The sequence below is a fragment of the Musca autumnalis genome, unplaced genomic scaffold, assembly GCF_047663935.1.
Source record: "Musca autumnalis isolate F117 unplaced genomic scaffold, ASM4766393v1 scaffold_3, whole genome shotgun sequence".
Classification (NCBI taxonomy): Eukaryota; Metazoa; Arthropoda; class Insecta; order Diptera; family Muscidae; genus Musca; species Musca autumnalis.
Genome location: NW_027411866.1, coordinates 209,595,395 through 209,611,239, shown reverse-complemented (window position 1 = coordinate 209,611,239; position 15,845 = coordinate 209,595,395).

Sequence of the window (15,845 nt, the reverse complement as noted above, 5' to 3'; positions counted from 1 at the left end):
TTTTATATGATTGAAACTTATTTTAGCCGTCCGGACACAAAGAAAATAAGTAAAATCAATACTTATAACGTCGCCCAAGAAGAATGTCTTCCCCAAGAAGAATGGACTTTGATTCCCCAAAAAATTGAACCATCGTAACAAGGGTCGCAAATTTGTGTGGGAGGCGCCCGAAGGAGTGTTCCGATGTAGTCCATATTCGGACGTAATCCAAGTCTCTAATAAATAATACGATGTGCAAAATTAAGACCAACCCGGTTTCTCCCTTTAAGGGTTATTTTAGGCAGTAATCAGTTTAGTTGCCGTCATCAAAGGAAGTACAGGCTGGCCCCAAAAAAATTGCACCATCGTAAAAGGGGCCGCAAAAACGAACTTGTTTCAAACTAATTCAATAAAAGAGATATTCAAGAGATATCGTGCATACCATTTTAGTGACATTTTTTAAATATTTTGGGGAATTACCGGAAATTGTAGACCGGTATTGCCTATCTCCAAACTGAAACTAATTTTGGACAAAATATGACGAAGGCCAGAATTAGACCGAAATAGGTTGATCAGTTCTGGAGAGCACAGCCACTACATATGGTGCTATAGGGTTTTTTTTACAACTTTCGGACTGTTTTCTCAAGAAGTATGGATTTGCCCCTGAAAAAATTTTTACCGTCGTAATGGAGGCAGCAAATGCAGATAGTTTCAACAAAAATCGAAGTGATTCGAGAGCAGTAGTGGGATTCTCTAACTAATTTGTTGAGTTAAAGACAAAAATCGATAACTTTAAAACGCAAAATTATGAATGAAACGTCGATATTCACCGTCAACGCAGATTGGTCCGTAGATCTTTCGAAGAATTTTTCTCTCAAACACACCAAGCACTGCCATGTCTGCTTACGCAAGTACCCAGGCTTCGGAGCCATACATCAGCACGGGTAGTATCAGTGTTTTGTAGAGCGTTATTCTTGTTTGACGAGATGTGGCTTTGTTTTTAAACTGCTTACTTAAACCAAAGTAGCATCTGTTGGCCACTACAATTCTTCTTTTTATTTCACAACTGATGTCGTTTGTTGTGTTTACGGAGGTGCCGAGGTAGACGAAGTCTTTTACTACCTCAATATTATAGGAACCAACTTCCACAGTCGGTCCGAGCTCAATGGACGCATTGCGCGTCGACACCATCAACTTGGTCTTCTCACCGTTTACCGTCAGACCCACTTTAGCAGATTCTCCTTCGACCTTTATAAAGGTATCAGTTACTTCTTTTACTGATCGGCCCATGATGTCTATATCATCGATAACTTTAAAACGCAAAATTATGAATGAAACGTTCAAATAAAAGTTGACAACACTGTTGCTATCGGTAGAACTTTACAACTATTTTTTATTGGACGTTAACTTACCGAATAATATCGTTAATTACCGAAATTAAAAGCATTTTAATTTTAGCGACTTTTGTCGGTAACTCCAAAAATGTGTTAGAGAATCGCACTACAGGTCTTAAAGTGAACTTACCCGAAGTCTTGTGTGGGAGGTACTCGAAGGAGTGGAAAAATATAGTCCATATTCGAACCTGATCTATATCTGGTAGATATATTAGGATGTGTAAAGTATATACCAAATCGGTCACTCCCTTCAAGAGTTATCGTGCGCACAGTGTTTCCGAACATTTTTGTACTTTTGGCGGGAGGTACCAGAAGGCATATCTTCGAACTTAAACTAAGTTTGGACAAAATATTATGAAAGCCAAATTTTGGACCGAATCGGCAGATCCGTTCGATAGTTATTTTGCACTAAAACCACTACAAACGGTGTAGTAGGGGTTTCTTCCACCTGTGGGGATATTTTCGCAGGGAGTATGGACTTGCCCCTGATGAAACTTGTACCGTAATATGGGGGCAGCAAATACAAGTTGTTACCAACTACCTAAACTAACCTTATCCGAAATTTTGTGTGGAAGGTACCCGAAGGAGTGAACCGATAGAGTCCATATTGGAACCTCATCTATGTCTGGTAGAAATTTCACAAATTGGTTACTGCCCTTAAGAGTTATCCTTTGCATTTTTCCGAACATTTTCAAACTTTTGGGGTGGAGGTACCTGAAGGAGTGGACCGATTTGACCCATCTTCGAACTTAAACTAAGTTTGGACAGAGTATTACCAAGGCCAAATTTTGGACCAAATCTGTTCGAGAGTTATCGTGCGCACCAGGCAGACAGACAGACGGACATTGCTCCAAATTGTCTGAAACGGATTTCGTCCAAACATACTTGGGGTCTTAAACCATTATTTCGATGAGGCACGTTTTGTCCGTATGAAAGTGTATATACCATCGTTAGCATTAATGCCTGGGAATCCTTCTTTCATGACCTGGGAATCCTTCTTTCATGACTTGAAAACTTTTCTATCATGATTGCGACATTTTGTAGAATGGAATTTAAATGTAGTTCTATTAAAGAACAATTAACATCAGTTATCTAACCGCTATATTCATGTTGATTTTCAAGTTTATTTTCGTAGATTGCCGAAATATGTCTCCTAGAAATAAAATATAGACCAACAATTGAATTTGGATATTTTTCCCACAAAAGTTCACTCGCTAAGAACTATCCGCTCATTATCCAAAATTTTTGGCATCTTCGTTGACAAAATTTCCTACCTCGTGTAAAAGTTTGTCAGTATAAAACTGTAACTGCGAAATCTAGCGTTATGTTATGGTTACTATACACACAGTTAAAACTGTGGAATTTCTGTATAGACTAGGCTGTAACACTGTTATCTGAGCACGTACAACAAAATAATACCAGGAATAAATATAATATAATATATCTGATCATCATGAAAAATTGCAAGCCTTTTTTTCTGTCATAAGCTCACGCCTTATTTAAAATTTCGCGCTGATCGAACTATGCATGCGACCTACAGAGCAGATACAATTTTTTTGTTTTTGGTCCACTTCACTCCCTAAATATTTCACGATTATCACCAGTAACAATAGCGATCTATTCTGATGTGAAACCGACCTCCATACTAATTGCGGCCTTGAGTTTGATTACAATTTATAAGGGACAGAGGGACACACATCGCTATATCGCTTTATCTCGTCGAGATATGAAAAATGGTATATAACATTGGGGGTCTAAGACGAATATTTCGCGGTGTTACATTAATTTTTTTCTCGGCGAGACATGAAAATCTTTATATCAAAAGGGACGTCTACAATTTGTTTCATGTTATATGTGCAAATTGGAAGATCACAGTCCAAAAAATGCATTTAGAAGAACATCTGTTCATATAAGAAATCAGGAATTGATTAATGTACATTTTAGTATTTGATGAATATTCAGAATGGTACAATGATTTTAAGCTATTCCAAAAGAAAAACTCCTAGTGTTATTAAGAAGCATCCAATGTCGATTGTCATCTAATTTAGGGCAACTCGATTTTTCTTTTATAAAGGCTTACAAAATGACGTATATAAAAATTAAGATCCTAACAATAGGAAATATATCCGTTTATGTTTTTATATTTCTAAATTTTTTTAAGGAACATTCATACAAAAATTACCCTACAATTGACATCTACTTAAGAATTCCTAAAGAAGTCAAGACTAGCGCGTACAAAAGCCAACACAAGGCAAAATAATGTGAAAAATCACAAGAAAAATAGCCTCAAGGAAATGAACTCAAAACGAGCAAGCGAGTTAACTACGACTCTAGGAAAACAAAAACAAAGAAGAAAAAGACTCTCTAGATATTCATGTCCACGTTCATGTCCAACATAATGGCTAAGGCAAAAATGTCTTAAGGAAATACAGCCTAACTAACACCACCACCAATGCAAAGACATTGGTCTTTTTAACAATAGAATTTGTATAAAATAAAATAGAATGAAAAACAATGAACAAACAAAAGTTAAGTGAAACAAGTTCACACTCCACTCCTTAGCATATTATTTGTTATTCGCTTTGTGATGTTGAATTAAATTCATGACGAAATTGCTAACAGAATAAAAAAGAAGAAGACGAAGAAGAACAAGCCAAACGAGAAAACAAAACAATAAACTTTTTGCTATCCAAATTACAAAATTACCCAAAGCTATTTTATGTTTTGCAGATAAAGATAGTAGCTTGTAGGAATATAGTTACATTTAACATGAAGTACATATGTACATACATATGTATATACGTATACATGTGCCTACCAATGTGTATCAAGTTTCTTAAATAATAGCGTTACGACTTTTTTGAGTTTGATTTTGTAAGGCTAAACGTTAAAACTTCAGTTGTTTTCGGTTCTGTAATAGGACATAAGCATATTTATAGCATTGCTTTAAAGTAAGGATTGATTGTAGACCGGATTGTCAGGAGATTCGAATATGCTTCAGCAAGACAGGTCAGGAATATACTCCCTCTTTATTCCTTCACTTGATGTCACCTGTGAAACTGACATAAATACTCGACCAAGACTTTCATCATTTACTTACTCTTACTTAGATGGCTTTTATATTAAACAGAACGCCTTGTTCCATAAGCTGAACTAAGAATATAATTCCAAACGCACCGATCTTTTACTTTACTTCTCCAATTTTGGATGCCATGTTTTGTGATATCTTCTTCAACGTGGTCTTTCCATCGAATTTTTGGCCTTCCCTTGGGGCGTATACCGTCGAGTGGCTCGTATTCAAATGCCTTTTTGGCGGGGGTATTTTTATCCGTAGCGGGTGAATGATACCAAGCAACGGTCTTGACCGGCTTTAATATGACAAAGTCCAGGATTTATCTTGGTCTATCTTTCATCTCAAGTGGATACTGACCTCCCCGTGGTGTCACTTGGGGAGCTGCCTTTAACATCCGTCAAAGGTAGTGAGCTAACACGTGCCGCGCATTCACCCATAAGAACGATAAAAACTTGGGTTGGGCTAGTAACTCACCCGTCAAAACACCGCCTACTATAAAAAAAAAACAAAGAAAAAGAAGACTTTCACAACTAACATCGGGTAAATGGATGTATGTTGACGACACCCGCAGACATTTCAAGGGATAATTGTCTGCAACTGAAAGCCGGACTCTTTGCTGTTGAAGGTACATATAATTTGAAGTTGCAAAGTCGTCACAACATGAGGCGCATTATATGACGATAAACATCACAGAGGCTGACAAGAGGTTGATCGCTCCACCAAATACTGATCGGTATTATCAGATTTAGTTACGTTAGCAATAATTTGCAAAACTTCTCCATCAAAAACAGTATTGTATCGTTTTGGTATAACGGCACCTCCCGATTTTAGGTATTTTGAGGATTCTTACTGCATTCGTTGATTTTACATTTGCGGTCGATTTAGCCATGTCTGTCCGTCTGACTGACTGGTGCGCACGATAACTATCGAACGAAGCAACCGGTCGGGTTCAAGATATGACATTCATAATATTTGTCCAAATAATAATAACTCTCGAAGGGAGTAACCGAATTGGTCATATGTATCTTTGCATATGATAATATAACTTCCAGATCGGGTTCGACTATAGACTATGTCGGTGCTCTGTTTCGGGTATCTCCCACACAAACTTCGCAAAATGTGAAGTTTAAGATCACTTCTCGGATTGTTGTGAAATATTCTTCAGCAGGTTGTCCTTGCAAAACCTCATTTTCGACGGTACATTTTTTCGGGGGTAAGTCCATACTTCCCGAGTTAATGACTTAAAAGCTACAAGACGGTATCAATTGCAATGGAAAATCCGCAAGATAATTCTCGCAGGGAGTCTCTGATTGGACCAAACTTTGCACATCGTATTATTCCATCTAGTCATGTATCAGGACTATAGCGGTCCCCTTCTTCGGGTACCTCCAACACAAAATTGGGAAAACTGTGCCTGCCGGCACCATCTATCCTGGGTACTATGTACGATAAACCTCTAAGGGAGAAATCGATTTGGTACAAACGTTTTACATTGTATGATTTCTAGTGTCGAATTATGTCCGAATATTAGCTACATCGGACTACTCTTGCGGGTACCTCAAACAGAGTGCACTTTAAGTACTCGTCTGGTATAGTTTTTAATTTTTTTAACATCTCGATTATTCAGAATAGTTTAATTTCATGAAGAAATTTCATAATTTGTGTTAATGTAATAACGTTCGGAATATTTTTGTTTTACTTACTTATTTACTTAGCTGGCCTATTACAGAACATTTGTTCCATATGCCGAACTAAGAAAAGATCTCCAACTCTCTCTGTTTAGTGCTTCGCTCTTTGCGCCATCTATTCTTTGGCCTGCCAGTTCTGCGTGCACCGCCATGCGGCCCGAATTTTTACGCCTTTTTAGTTCATCATTATCTCTCATTCTTATGATATGGCCTAGCTAACGCAATCGTTGCATCTCGATACGTTTATTTATACTGATGTCGTTGTATAGCAGATACCGCTCGTGGTTCATACGAAGTCAATATTCACCGTTAACGCAGATTGGTCCGTAGATCTTTCGAAGAATTTTTCTCTCAAACACACCAAGCACTGCCTTGTCTGCTTGGGCAAGTACCCAGGCTTCTGAACCATACATCAGCACGGGTAGTATAAGTGTTTTGAAAAGCATTGTTTTTGTTTGACGAGATGTGGCTATATTCCTAAACTGCTTACTCAGCCCGAAGTAGCATCTGTTGGCCAACACTATTCTTCTTCCGAGGTAGACGAAGTCCCTTACTACCTCAAAATTATAGGAACCAACATCAACAGTTGGACCGATCTCTATAGACTCATTGCGCGACGACACCATCAATTTTGCCTATCGCCGTTTACCGCCAGACCCACTTTCGCAGATTCTCCCTCGACTTTTCTAAAGGTATCAGTTACTTCCTTTACTGATCGTCCTATGATGTCTATATCATCAGCATAAGCAAGTAACATGTGGCTATTGATGTAAATTATGCCACTTCTTTTGATGTTTGCTTCTCGTATTACCTTTGCCAGCAAAATGTTGAATAGGTCACACGAAAGGCTGTCTCCTTGTCTGAAACCTCTGTTCGGAGAGGTTCTTTCCAATTTTAACTGATGACCTAGTGTCAGTTAAAGTCATCTTACAAAGCCGGATGAGCTTTGAGGGGATACCAAATTCAGAGATTGCATGGAATACCTTTGATCGGAGGGAACTGTCGAAAGCTGCTTAATAATCGACAAAATGGTGATATGTGTCGATCTGCATATCTTGGGTCATCTTAAGATTTGCCGCAGGGTAAATATCTGGTCAATGGTGGACTTGCCAGGACTAAAGCCACATTGGTATGGTCCAATTATTTCGTTGACCATTGGCTTTAGTCGTTCGCACAATATCCCTTACACTATCTTATAGGCAATAGGGAGAAGACTTATGCCCCTATAGTTGGATCATAAGGTCTTATCTCCTTTCTTGTTGACGGGACACAGGATGCTCAGGTTCCAATCGTCGGGTAAGCGTTCTTCTTGCCAGATGGTGCTAACTAGCTGATGCTTACACCTTATCAGCGCGTCGCCTCCGGTTTTAAACAGCTCGGCTGGTAAGCCATCGGCTCCTGCTGCTTTATTATTCTTCAGCCGGTTGATTGCTGTTTTTACCTCATCTTGGCTGGGCGGTATACATTCAATAACATCTACTGGGATTGGCACTTTGGTATCTTCATCGTATTCGCTACTATTGGATACCATCAGATTGATAAAGTGTTCCTTCGATATCCTGAGCACGCTATCTGTATCTGTTACCAGATTACCTTGCTGGTCTATACAGGAGTATGTGCCTATACCAAAGCCATCTGTTTGATGTTTCACTCTTTGGTATAATTTTCGGACTTCATTCTGTCTCCTGTACAACTCGATTTTTTCACACTCCCGCTTTTCTATTTCTCTATTTTTCTTGCGGAAAAGACGTTTCTCTTCTCTCCTTTTCTCCCGATATCTCTCTCTTGCCCTACGCGTTGCTACTGATTCTAAAGTAGCTCTATATGCCGCATTTTTCTCTTCGGTAGCAGCACGCCACTCCTGGTCATACCATAAATTCCTTTGTAGAGGTATCTGGTATCCAAGTATGGATTTTGCGGCTGTTTGCATGGAGTGGACAATATTTTGCCATTGAGTTGTTATGTTATCGGCACAAGGAGTGCTTTCATTAAGTAATTGGGCTAGTTGAGTGGAATATGCTGTGGCTATCTGTTGTGTTTGCAGCCTCTCGATGTCCAACTTCCGTGTTGTGTCTGTTCGTGCTTTATTTGCAACGTTTAGACGGGTACGTACCTTTGCTGCAACAAGGTAGTGGTCCGAATCAATGTTTGCGCCTCGGAACGATCGTACATCCATCACGCTGGATGAATGTCTTCCATCTATTACAACATGATCAATTTGATTACTTGTTCTTTGGTCTGGAGACAGCCAGGTGCCCTTATGAATATCGAGATGATTAAATCTAGTACTGCTAACTACCATTTTTTTGCAACTGCAAAGTCTATCAGCCTCATACCATTGTCAGATGTTTCACTGTGGAGACTGAAATTCCCGACTGTTGGGCCAAAGATATTCTCCTTCCCAATTTTGGCATTAAAATAGCCTAGAATAATTTCAATGTCAAAACCAGGGCAACGGTCATTTGTTTCTTCTAAGAGCTCGTAAAATATATCTTTGGTCTGTTCGTCCTTTTCTTCAGTGGGAGCATGAGCGCAAATAAAGCCAATGTTGAAGAATTTAGCTTTAAGTCTTTCATTCACTGGGGTGAAGCTGGATAACCGGTGTTTTAGTATCCGACTAACTACAAATCCGCAACCAAACTCATGCTTTACGTCATGGCAGCTATAATACAGTGTGTCATCTTTAGGTGTTGTTGTGATGCCTTTCCCAATCCATCGTATTTCCTGTATGGCAATAATGTCGACCTTGTACTTTTCAAGTACATCTGCCAATGCGTAAACTGCACCTTCTCTATAAAGAGTGCGAATATTCCAGGTGCAGATTCGCAGATCATGGTCCTTAAAACGTTTGCGGGGTTTGTCAACTTTAGAGGGGTTTGTTTTTTTTCTTTCGTTTTTGCATAGTAGGCTGCTTTTCTAGGGGAGGGTTAGTATCCCGACGCCCAAACCCAAGTTTTTAACGGGTGTTAAAGGCAGCTCCCCAGGTGACACCACGTGGAGGTCAGTGTCCACTTGAGATGAAAAAGGGGCCAAGATAAATCCTGTGTTTTGCCATGTTAAAGCCGGTCAGGACCGTTCCTTGGTATCTTCCATCCCCTACGTCACCCATTTTTGTTTTACACAAATAATAAATTATTTTTAATTATACCCTACACCACTATGTGGGGAGGGTATTATAAGTTGGTTTTGGCCAAAAAGTTTGTAACGCATCGAAATAATGGTCGTAGACCCATACTTATATATACCAAAATGAATGTCTCGACGAGCTGAGTCGATCTGGCTATGTGTGTCCGTCCGTCCGTCTGTTCGTCTGTCCATCTAAACCTTGTAATCACGCTACAGGTCTCAATTTTGATCGGATCGTCACGAAATTTTGAGGGTTAATGGGTGTCACACAGATAAAGAAGCCTATTGATTTTGGTGATGGTCGGATAATATTTAGGGGTCGTAATGGGCAAAAAACTTATTTGGAGAAAAAGACAACGTATTTTCCTAAGCGAATATCTCATCTTCAGTATGGGGTATACCAAACGCATAACCTGGCCATGAAAGTAGAACATATCGCCTTTCTAGTTATGTAAAGAGGGGGATCAAACAACGAGTATATCGCAATAGCCGCTAATAGAACCCAACTTTTTATTTTTGAGATTTTAATAATAATGACGAATATCACAGCTTCGGTTGGGGATCTTCCAAAAACAAAGTCTGACTATGAAAGTAGAAAATCCCATCTTTACAGTGATGCAAAGTAGGTTGGCGTAGGTGGTTTTTTTATTTTTTGTAATCGCGCTACAGGTCGCAATTTTGATCGGATCGGGGGGCTAATGGGGATCCTACAGAGAAAGAAGCCTATTGAGTTTGGTGATGGTCGGATAATACTCAGGGGTCGAAATGAGCAAAAAACTTATTTGGAGAAAAAGTAAACGTTTTATTTCAAAGCGAATATCTTCGCTTCTAAAAGGGGTATATCATAACCTGCATAACCTGCTAATGAAAGTAGAAAATATCGCCTTTGCAACGATGTTACGTAGGTTGTCGTAGGTGGTCAAACAACGAAGATATCGCAAAAGCCGCTAATAGAACACAACTTTTCATTTTTGCGATTTTAATAATAATGACATCTTTGGTTTGGGACCTTCCAAAAGCAATGTCTGACAATGAAAGTAAAAAATCCCATCATTACAATGATGTAAAACAGGTTGGCGATGGTATCCAAATAACGGAGATATCGCAATAGTCGGTAATACATCCCATTTTTCCACTTTTTTGGAAATCACGCTACAGGTCGCAATTTTAATTGGATCGTCACGAAATTTTTGGTGTTATTGGGGGTCCCAAAGAGGAAAAACCCTTTTGATTTTTGATAATGGTCGGATATTATTCAGGGGTCGGAATGTGACAAAAAAAATGTTTGGAAAAAAGACCAAAGTTTTATTTCAAAGTTAATATCTCCCTCCTGTAGGAGGTATATCGAAAGCAAAACCTGGCAAGAAAATCAGATGCTTAAGTGCATCGACAGTACAACGTTTCAAAATAATTGACCTGTGTTAATGCAGACATTCAGAGCAAAGGCGCTAAGCTATCCCAATTTTAATATTTTGAATTTTATTAGTCAAAATCTTATGAACAGGGGTAGTGGTGTAGGGTATCACATAGTCGGCTCCGACCCGACTATAGCCTTGGCTCACTTGTTTATTCTGGGATATTTTGCAATGGCTTGCATTTTTATTGCATCTTTGAACTGCATAAAAACACATTGCGAAGAGTGTCTTTAAACTCCATCCAAAGAACTGCATCAAAACACGTGCTTTGGATACAAATTAGAGTGCATCCTATTCTGCCCTAAAGGGTTAGTTAAAATGCTATTCCAAAGGGGTAGATAAAATGCAATGCCAAAGGCTTAGTTAAAATACAGTGCTAATGGAGTGCATATTTCAGTAGTCACGCTCTTGTTAAAATCATGAGTGAAAATGCACAATTTGAAGTACTTCCAAATCACTTGTACATATGATTTAATTGCGTCTTTGGAGGCAAACTTTTTGCTGGGCTGTTATCATACATTACAACAAATCAATTTATTCATATACTTTAACATGAAACTGATATATTTTTTTCTGAAGAATCCCTGATTTCAAATTTTTGTTATATGTATTTTTTTTCTTGGTTTACATTTATTGTCTGCTTGGCATTACAAATAAATCTTCAGCTGTCAAAAGCAAGAAATTATTTCGTATTCTGACTTCATGTAAATGATTTCTTTTCATTTTTTCGGGGGGAAATTTTGTTTTATTGTCGGAAGGGTTAAGTAAATTTCGTTTGTAAGATTTATATTTTTCACAACCAATGCGGACATTCGAACATGACACTTTGACATAAATGGGTGAACATGTGACCCAATGTTGAGTTGTGAACAGTTGTTATAATTTCAGTTACATTTTGGAATTGCATTGATAAGACTGTGTGTGTGTAAATACAACAGTGATGTTGATATGCATGTTATTGCGATAAAAATGTATCTTGCTTCCGTTCCGGATGCAAGCAGAGCTTTGGAATTGACTAGTAAATTTTGTTAACAATTTTGAATAATGCCTTTGAATGTCTCTTTGGATTCATTTCTTGAAATTTTAATTTCCTTGCCTCATTTTAACAACGCAGTGATAAAAAAGTTTCTGCAATATCAAATATCAGGTAACATGTATTTATTATCTCGTTAAAACTTTTAACTGTTATCTGCTAGCTTAAAATAACTACTGTACTACAATCTGGTCATCATACTTTATGTAAACGCGCGTGTGTATGTATGTGCGTATATCATTTTTAGTGGATGCTTACATGAAAAAGTGTCTCCAATAAATAAACCATAAGAAATAATTTAATGTCCTGAACGAACACTTTAATCCTTGCCCATTGTTGTGTTGTCGGTTTTTTGTAGCTGTTACGAATTTATGGACATTTGCTTGGCTGCTGCAACTACTGCTGAGTGCGTTGATATGGACAATAATGCAATTTGTAATCGGGTAATTCTTTCGTACTCACACAGTAGTGCTGCCATAACCGCTACAATACATTAATGTATTGGGGTTTTTATGTTTTTTTTTTTGTTTCAGGTACAACATGAATGTAGTTGTTTTTTAGGACAACCAAGGGATTATCGTTAAATATTTACAACACAATTTAAGTGCGTTTTAAGTATGCCATTGCTTTTAACTTAAGGCTTTTCATTGGGAAGGTTTAAACAGAATGTGCAGTAATATGCATACATATTTAGATAAGAGCAGCCAAAAGGGAAAGTATAGAATGATGTCTAAAAGCAACCATGACAACTATTAACCAAAAAGGTCTTAAACATTCTTAGCAGTTGCAATCCATGACCGAAGCGTATATTTTTATACCCTCCACCATAGTATGGATGGAGTAGGTTGTTTCATGCACAAACGTAGTCACAAAACGACATGGATATCTCCAGATAGGAGAACTGAAAACCAGGGCCCTATTCCACGAAACAAATTGTCGCTTTTCATTTTGCACTTATCAAAAAGAAGTTATTTTGAAAAGTGATAACTTCTTTTGTTCCACAAAATTACTTTTCAATTTCCCTTGCACTTAGCAAATTTGTCTATCACTGTTCTTTTAGCACAGTTGTTGTGCTCTCTTGCTTATTTTTTCCGCCATCTTGTTAAGTCTCTCAGTTATCTTGCGTGTTGATGCTATTTGTTCCACAGAACATTTTATGATCATTGCAGTATTTTCTACTTAGCAATGATAAATTATATATAAACAAGTAAAAAAGTATCAGTCGGCTTTGCCGACAGAGATATACCCTCAGTAGAGTGGGGCGATTTGAACACCATCACGGGCGCCTGGAGTTTCTGATTCTTGGGATTGTACTGAGCAAAAAAGTCAACTAGACCATATGTCTACGGTGAAAATCGAGCCCCCGGATTTTGACTTGAAGTTTTTTTTAAGGGATTTTCGGATATTTTGGCAAATAACAACCAAACCACTGATATTTTCGATCCAACACAAAGACAACAATTGTAGCCAAGACAATAATAAAGAACTCTCTAGTATATCGCAAAAGCATTGGAACGCTCCTTCAGGCAGTTATGACCTGGAGAAGGTGCACATTTTTCGGAAAATATCGATAAATGACACTGTGCTACAAAATGGGACTCAAATTCAGTGGGTGGAAAATCCTTTTCGGAGATGAAAGCCCTTCGTGAGTGTACTAAGAACCCAAAAGCAAATTTTCACCATAGGTCAAGTTTCCGAAATATCGCGTGATTAATGGTTTAATTTTGGCCTCTTAATTTGGGAGAAAATAGCTTTATATCTCTGTTAAGCGTTATTGTAGCTTCATTTTGAGATTACATGTCTTCAGTCAAAACGAATGGTGAATCTTTTTGTAGAATATTTCATCCCTCTAACTCAATTCCTTCCATGTCCTTTTCGTCCTTTATTTTTTGAACCGTAGTAAAAGTACCACAAGATGAGATTTTACAGCATCCAAATATTCTACAAAAATGTTCTTCAGAAGATTTTAGGTACGGTTCTCATTGATGACCAATCGATATTTCCCCGTTTTCATGGTCCTTTTTGACATTTGCCCGTATTTTGTTGAGAAAACCGTGTTTTGTTTTTATGTATATTCGTTATTGGTCTGTGGTGCATCTGAAATACTTACCATAAATAGCTCTTGTAATGTCGAACACGTTAATAACAAATTTTATTGAAGGATATATCCGGTTATCTAAACTTTTGAACCGGATATTCTGATATCAAAACCGATTTTGAAACCGGTTTTAAGTAACCGATTAATCGTATATGTATATCATTGGAAAGCTAATGAAATGGTCAATCAAATGACAGCAAGTAGCTGATTACAACTTTCTTGGTTCCGATGCTAGAACAAAAAACCGCGTTCTTAAACCGATTTTGATGTAAAATATCACTGGGTTGACGTGGTTCAAACTTCTGAGTTATGGCGAAATTAATTCATTCTTGATGAACTTTAAGTGCATGATAACAAAACAACATAACACAAATTCATCTCACAATAACTCAGAATTTTCACCTATGACATAACTGTCTTTCCAGATTTATAAAATATCTTAATCGACTTTCATCGCCAAAAAGAATTTTTCAACCCAGTGATATTTTACATCAAAATCGGTTTAAAAATCGGTTTTTTTTGTTCTAGCTTCGGAACCAACAAAGTTGTAATCATGTAATCAGCTACTTGCTGTCATTTGATTGACCAGTTTATTAGCTTTACAATGATATACATATACGATTAATCGGTTCCTTAAAACCGGTTCCAAAATCGGTTTTGATATCAGAATATCCGGTTCAAAAGTTTAGATAGCCGGATCTATCATTCAATAAAATTTGTTATTAACGTGTTCGTCATTACAAAAGCTATTTATGGTAAGTATTTCAGATGCACCACAGACCAATAACGAATATACATAAAAACAAAACACGGTTTTCTCAACAAAATACGGGCAAATGTCAAAAAGGACCATGAAAACGGGGAAATATCGATTGGTCATCAATGAGAACCGTACCTAAAATCTTCTGAAGAACATTTTTGTAGAATATTTGGATGCTGTAAAATCTCATCTTGTGGTACTTTTACTACGGTTCAAAAAATAAAGGACGAAAAGGACATGGAAGGAATTGAGTTAGAGGGATGAACAGAGATATAAAGCTATTTTCTCCCAAATTAAGGGGCCAAAATTAAACCATTAATCACGCGATATTTCGGAAACTTGACCTATGGTGAAAATTTCCTTTTGGGTTCTTAGTACACTCACGAAGGGCTTTCATCTCCGAAAAGGATTTTCCACCCACTGAATTTGAGTCCCATTTTGTAGCACAGTGTCATTTATCGATATTTTCCGAAAAATGTGCACCTTCTCGAGGTCATAACTGCCTGAAGGAGCGTTCCAATGCTTTTGCGATGTACTAGAGAGTTCTTTATTATTGTCTTGGCTACAATTGTTGGTCAGTGGTTTGGTTGTTATTTGCCAAAATATCCGAAAATCCCTGACAAAAAACTTCAAGTCAAAATCCGGGGGCTCGATTTTCACCGTAGACATATGGTCTAGTTGACTTTTTTGCTCAGTACAATCCCAAGAATCAGAAACTCCAGGCGCCCGATAACACTTTTTTCCTTCCATACAAATCGCCCCGGCCTAACCCTCAGCCTGTATGTATTGAAAAAAAAATTTTCCCAAAAAAACGTATGTATTTAGGGGTTTTTAAAAATTTGGGAATTTGAACCGACAAAAATGTTCATTAGGATTAGAGGAGAAGATACAAAAAGGAATGGATATACATTGACCATTATGGAAGTGGATCTCGAGCCACTACATATGGTGTCATAGGGGGTTTTTACACCCTTCGGGATGTTTGCTCAAGAAGTATGGACTTACCCCCGAAAAAACGTTTACCATCGTAATTGAGGCAACGAATGCAAGTTGCTTCAACAAAAATCAAAATTGATTCGATAGCAGGTCTTAAAGTGAACTTATCCGAAATTTTGTGTGGGAGGTACCGGATGGAGTGGACAAATATAGTCCATATTTGAACCTGATCTATATCTAGTAGATATATTAGGATGTGTAAAGTATGGACCAATTCGGCCACTCCCTTCAAGAGTTACAGTATTAACAAATTTTCCGAACATTTTTGAACTTTTGTGGGGGA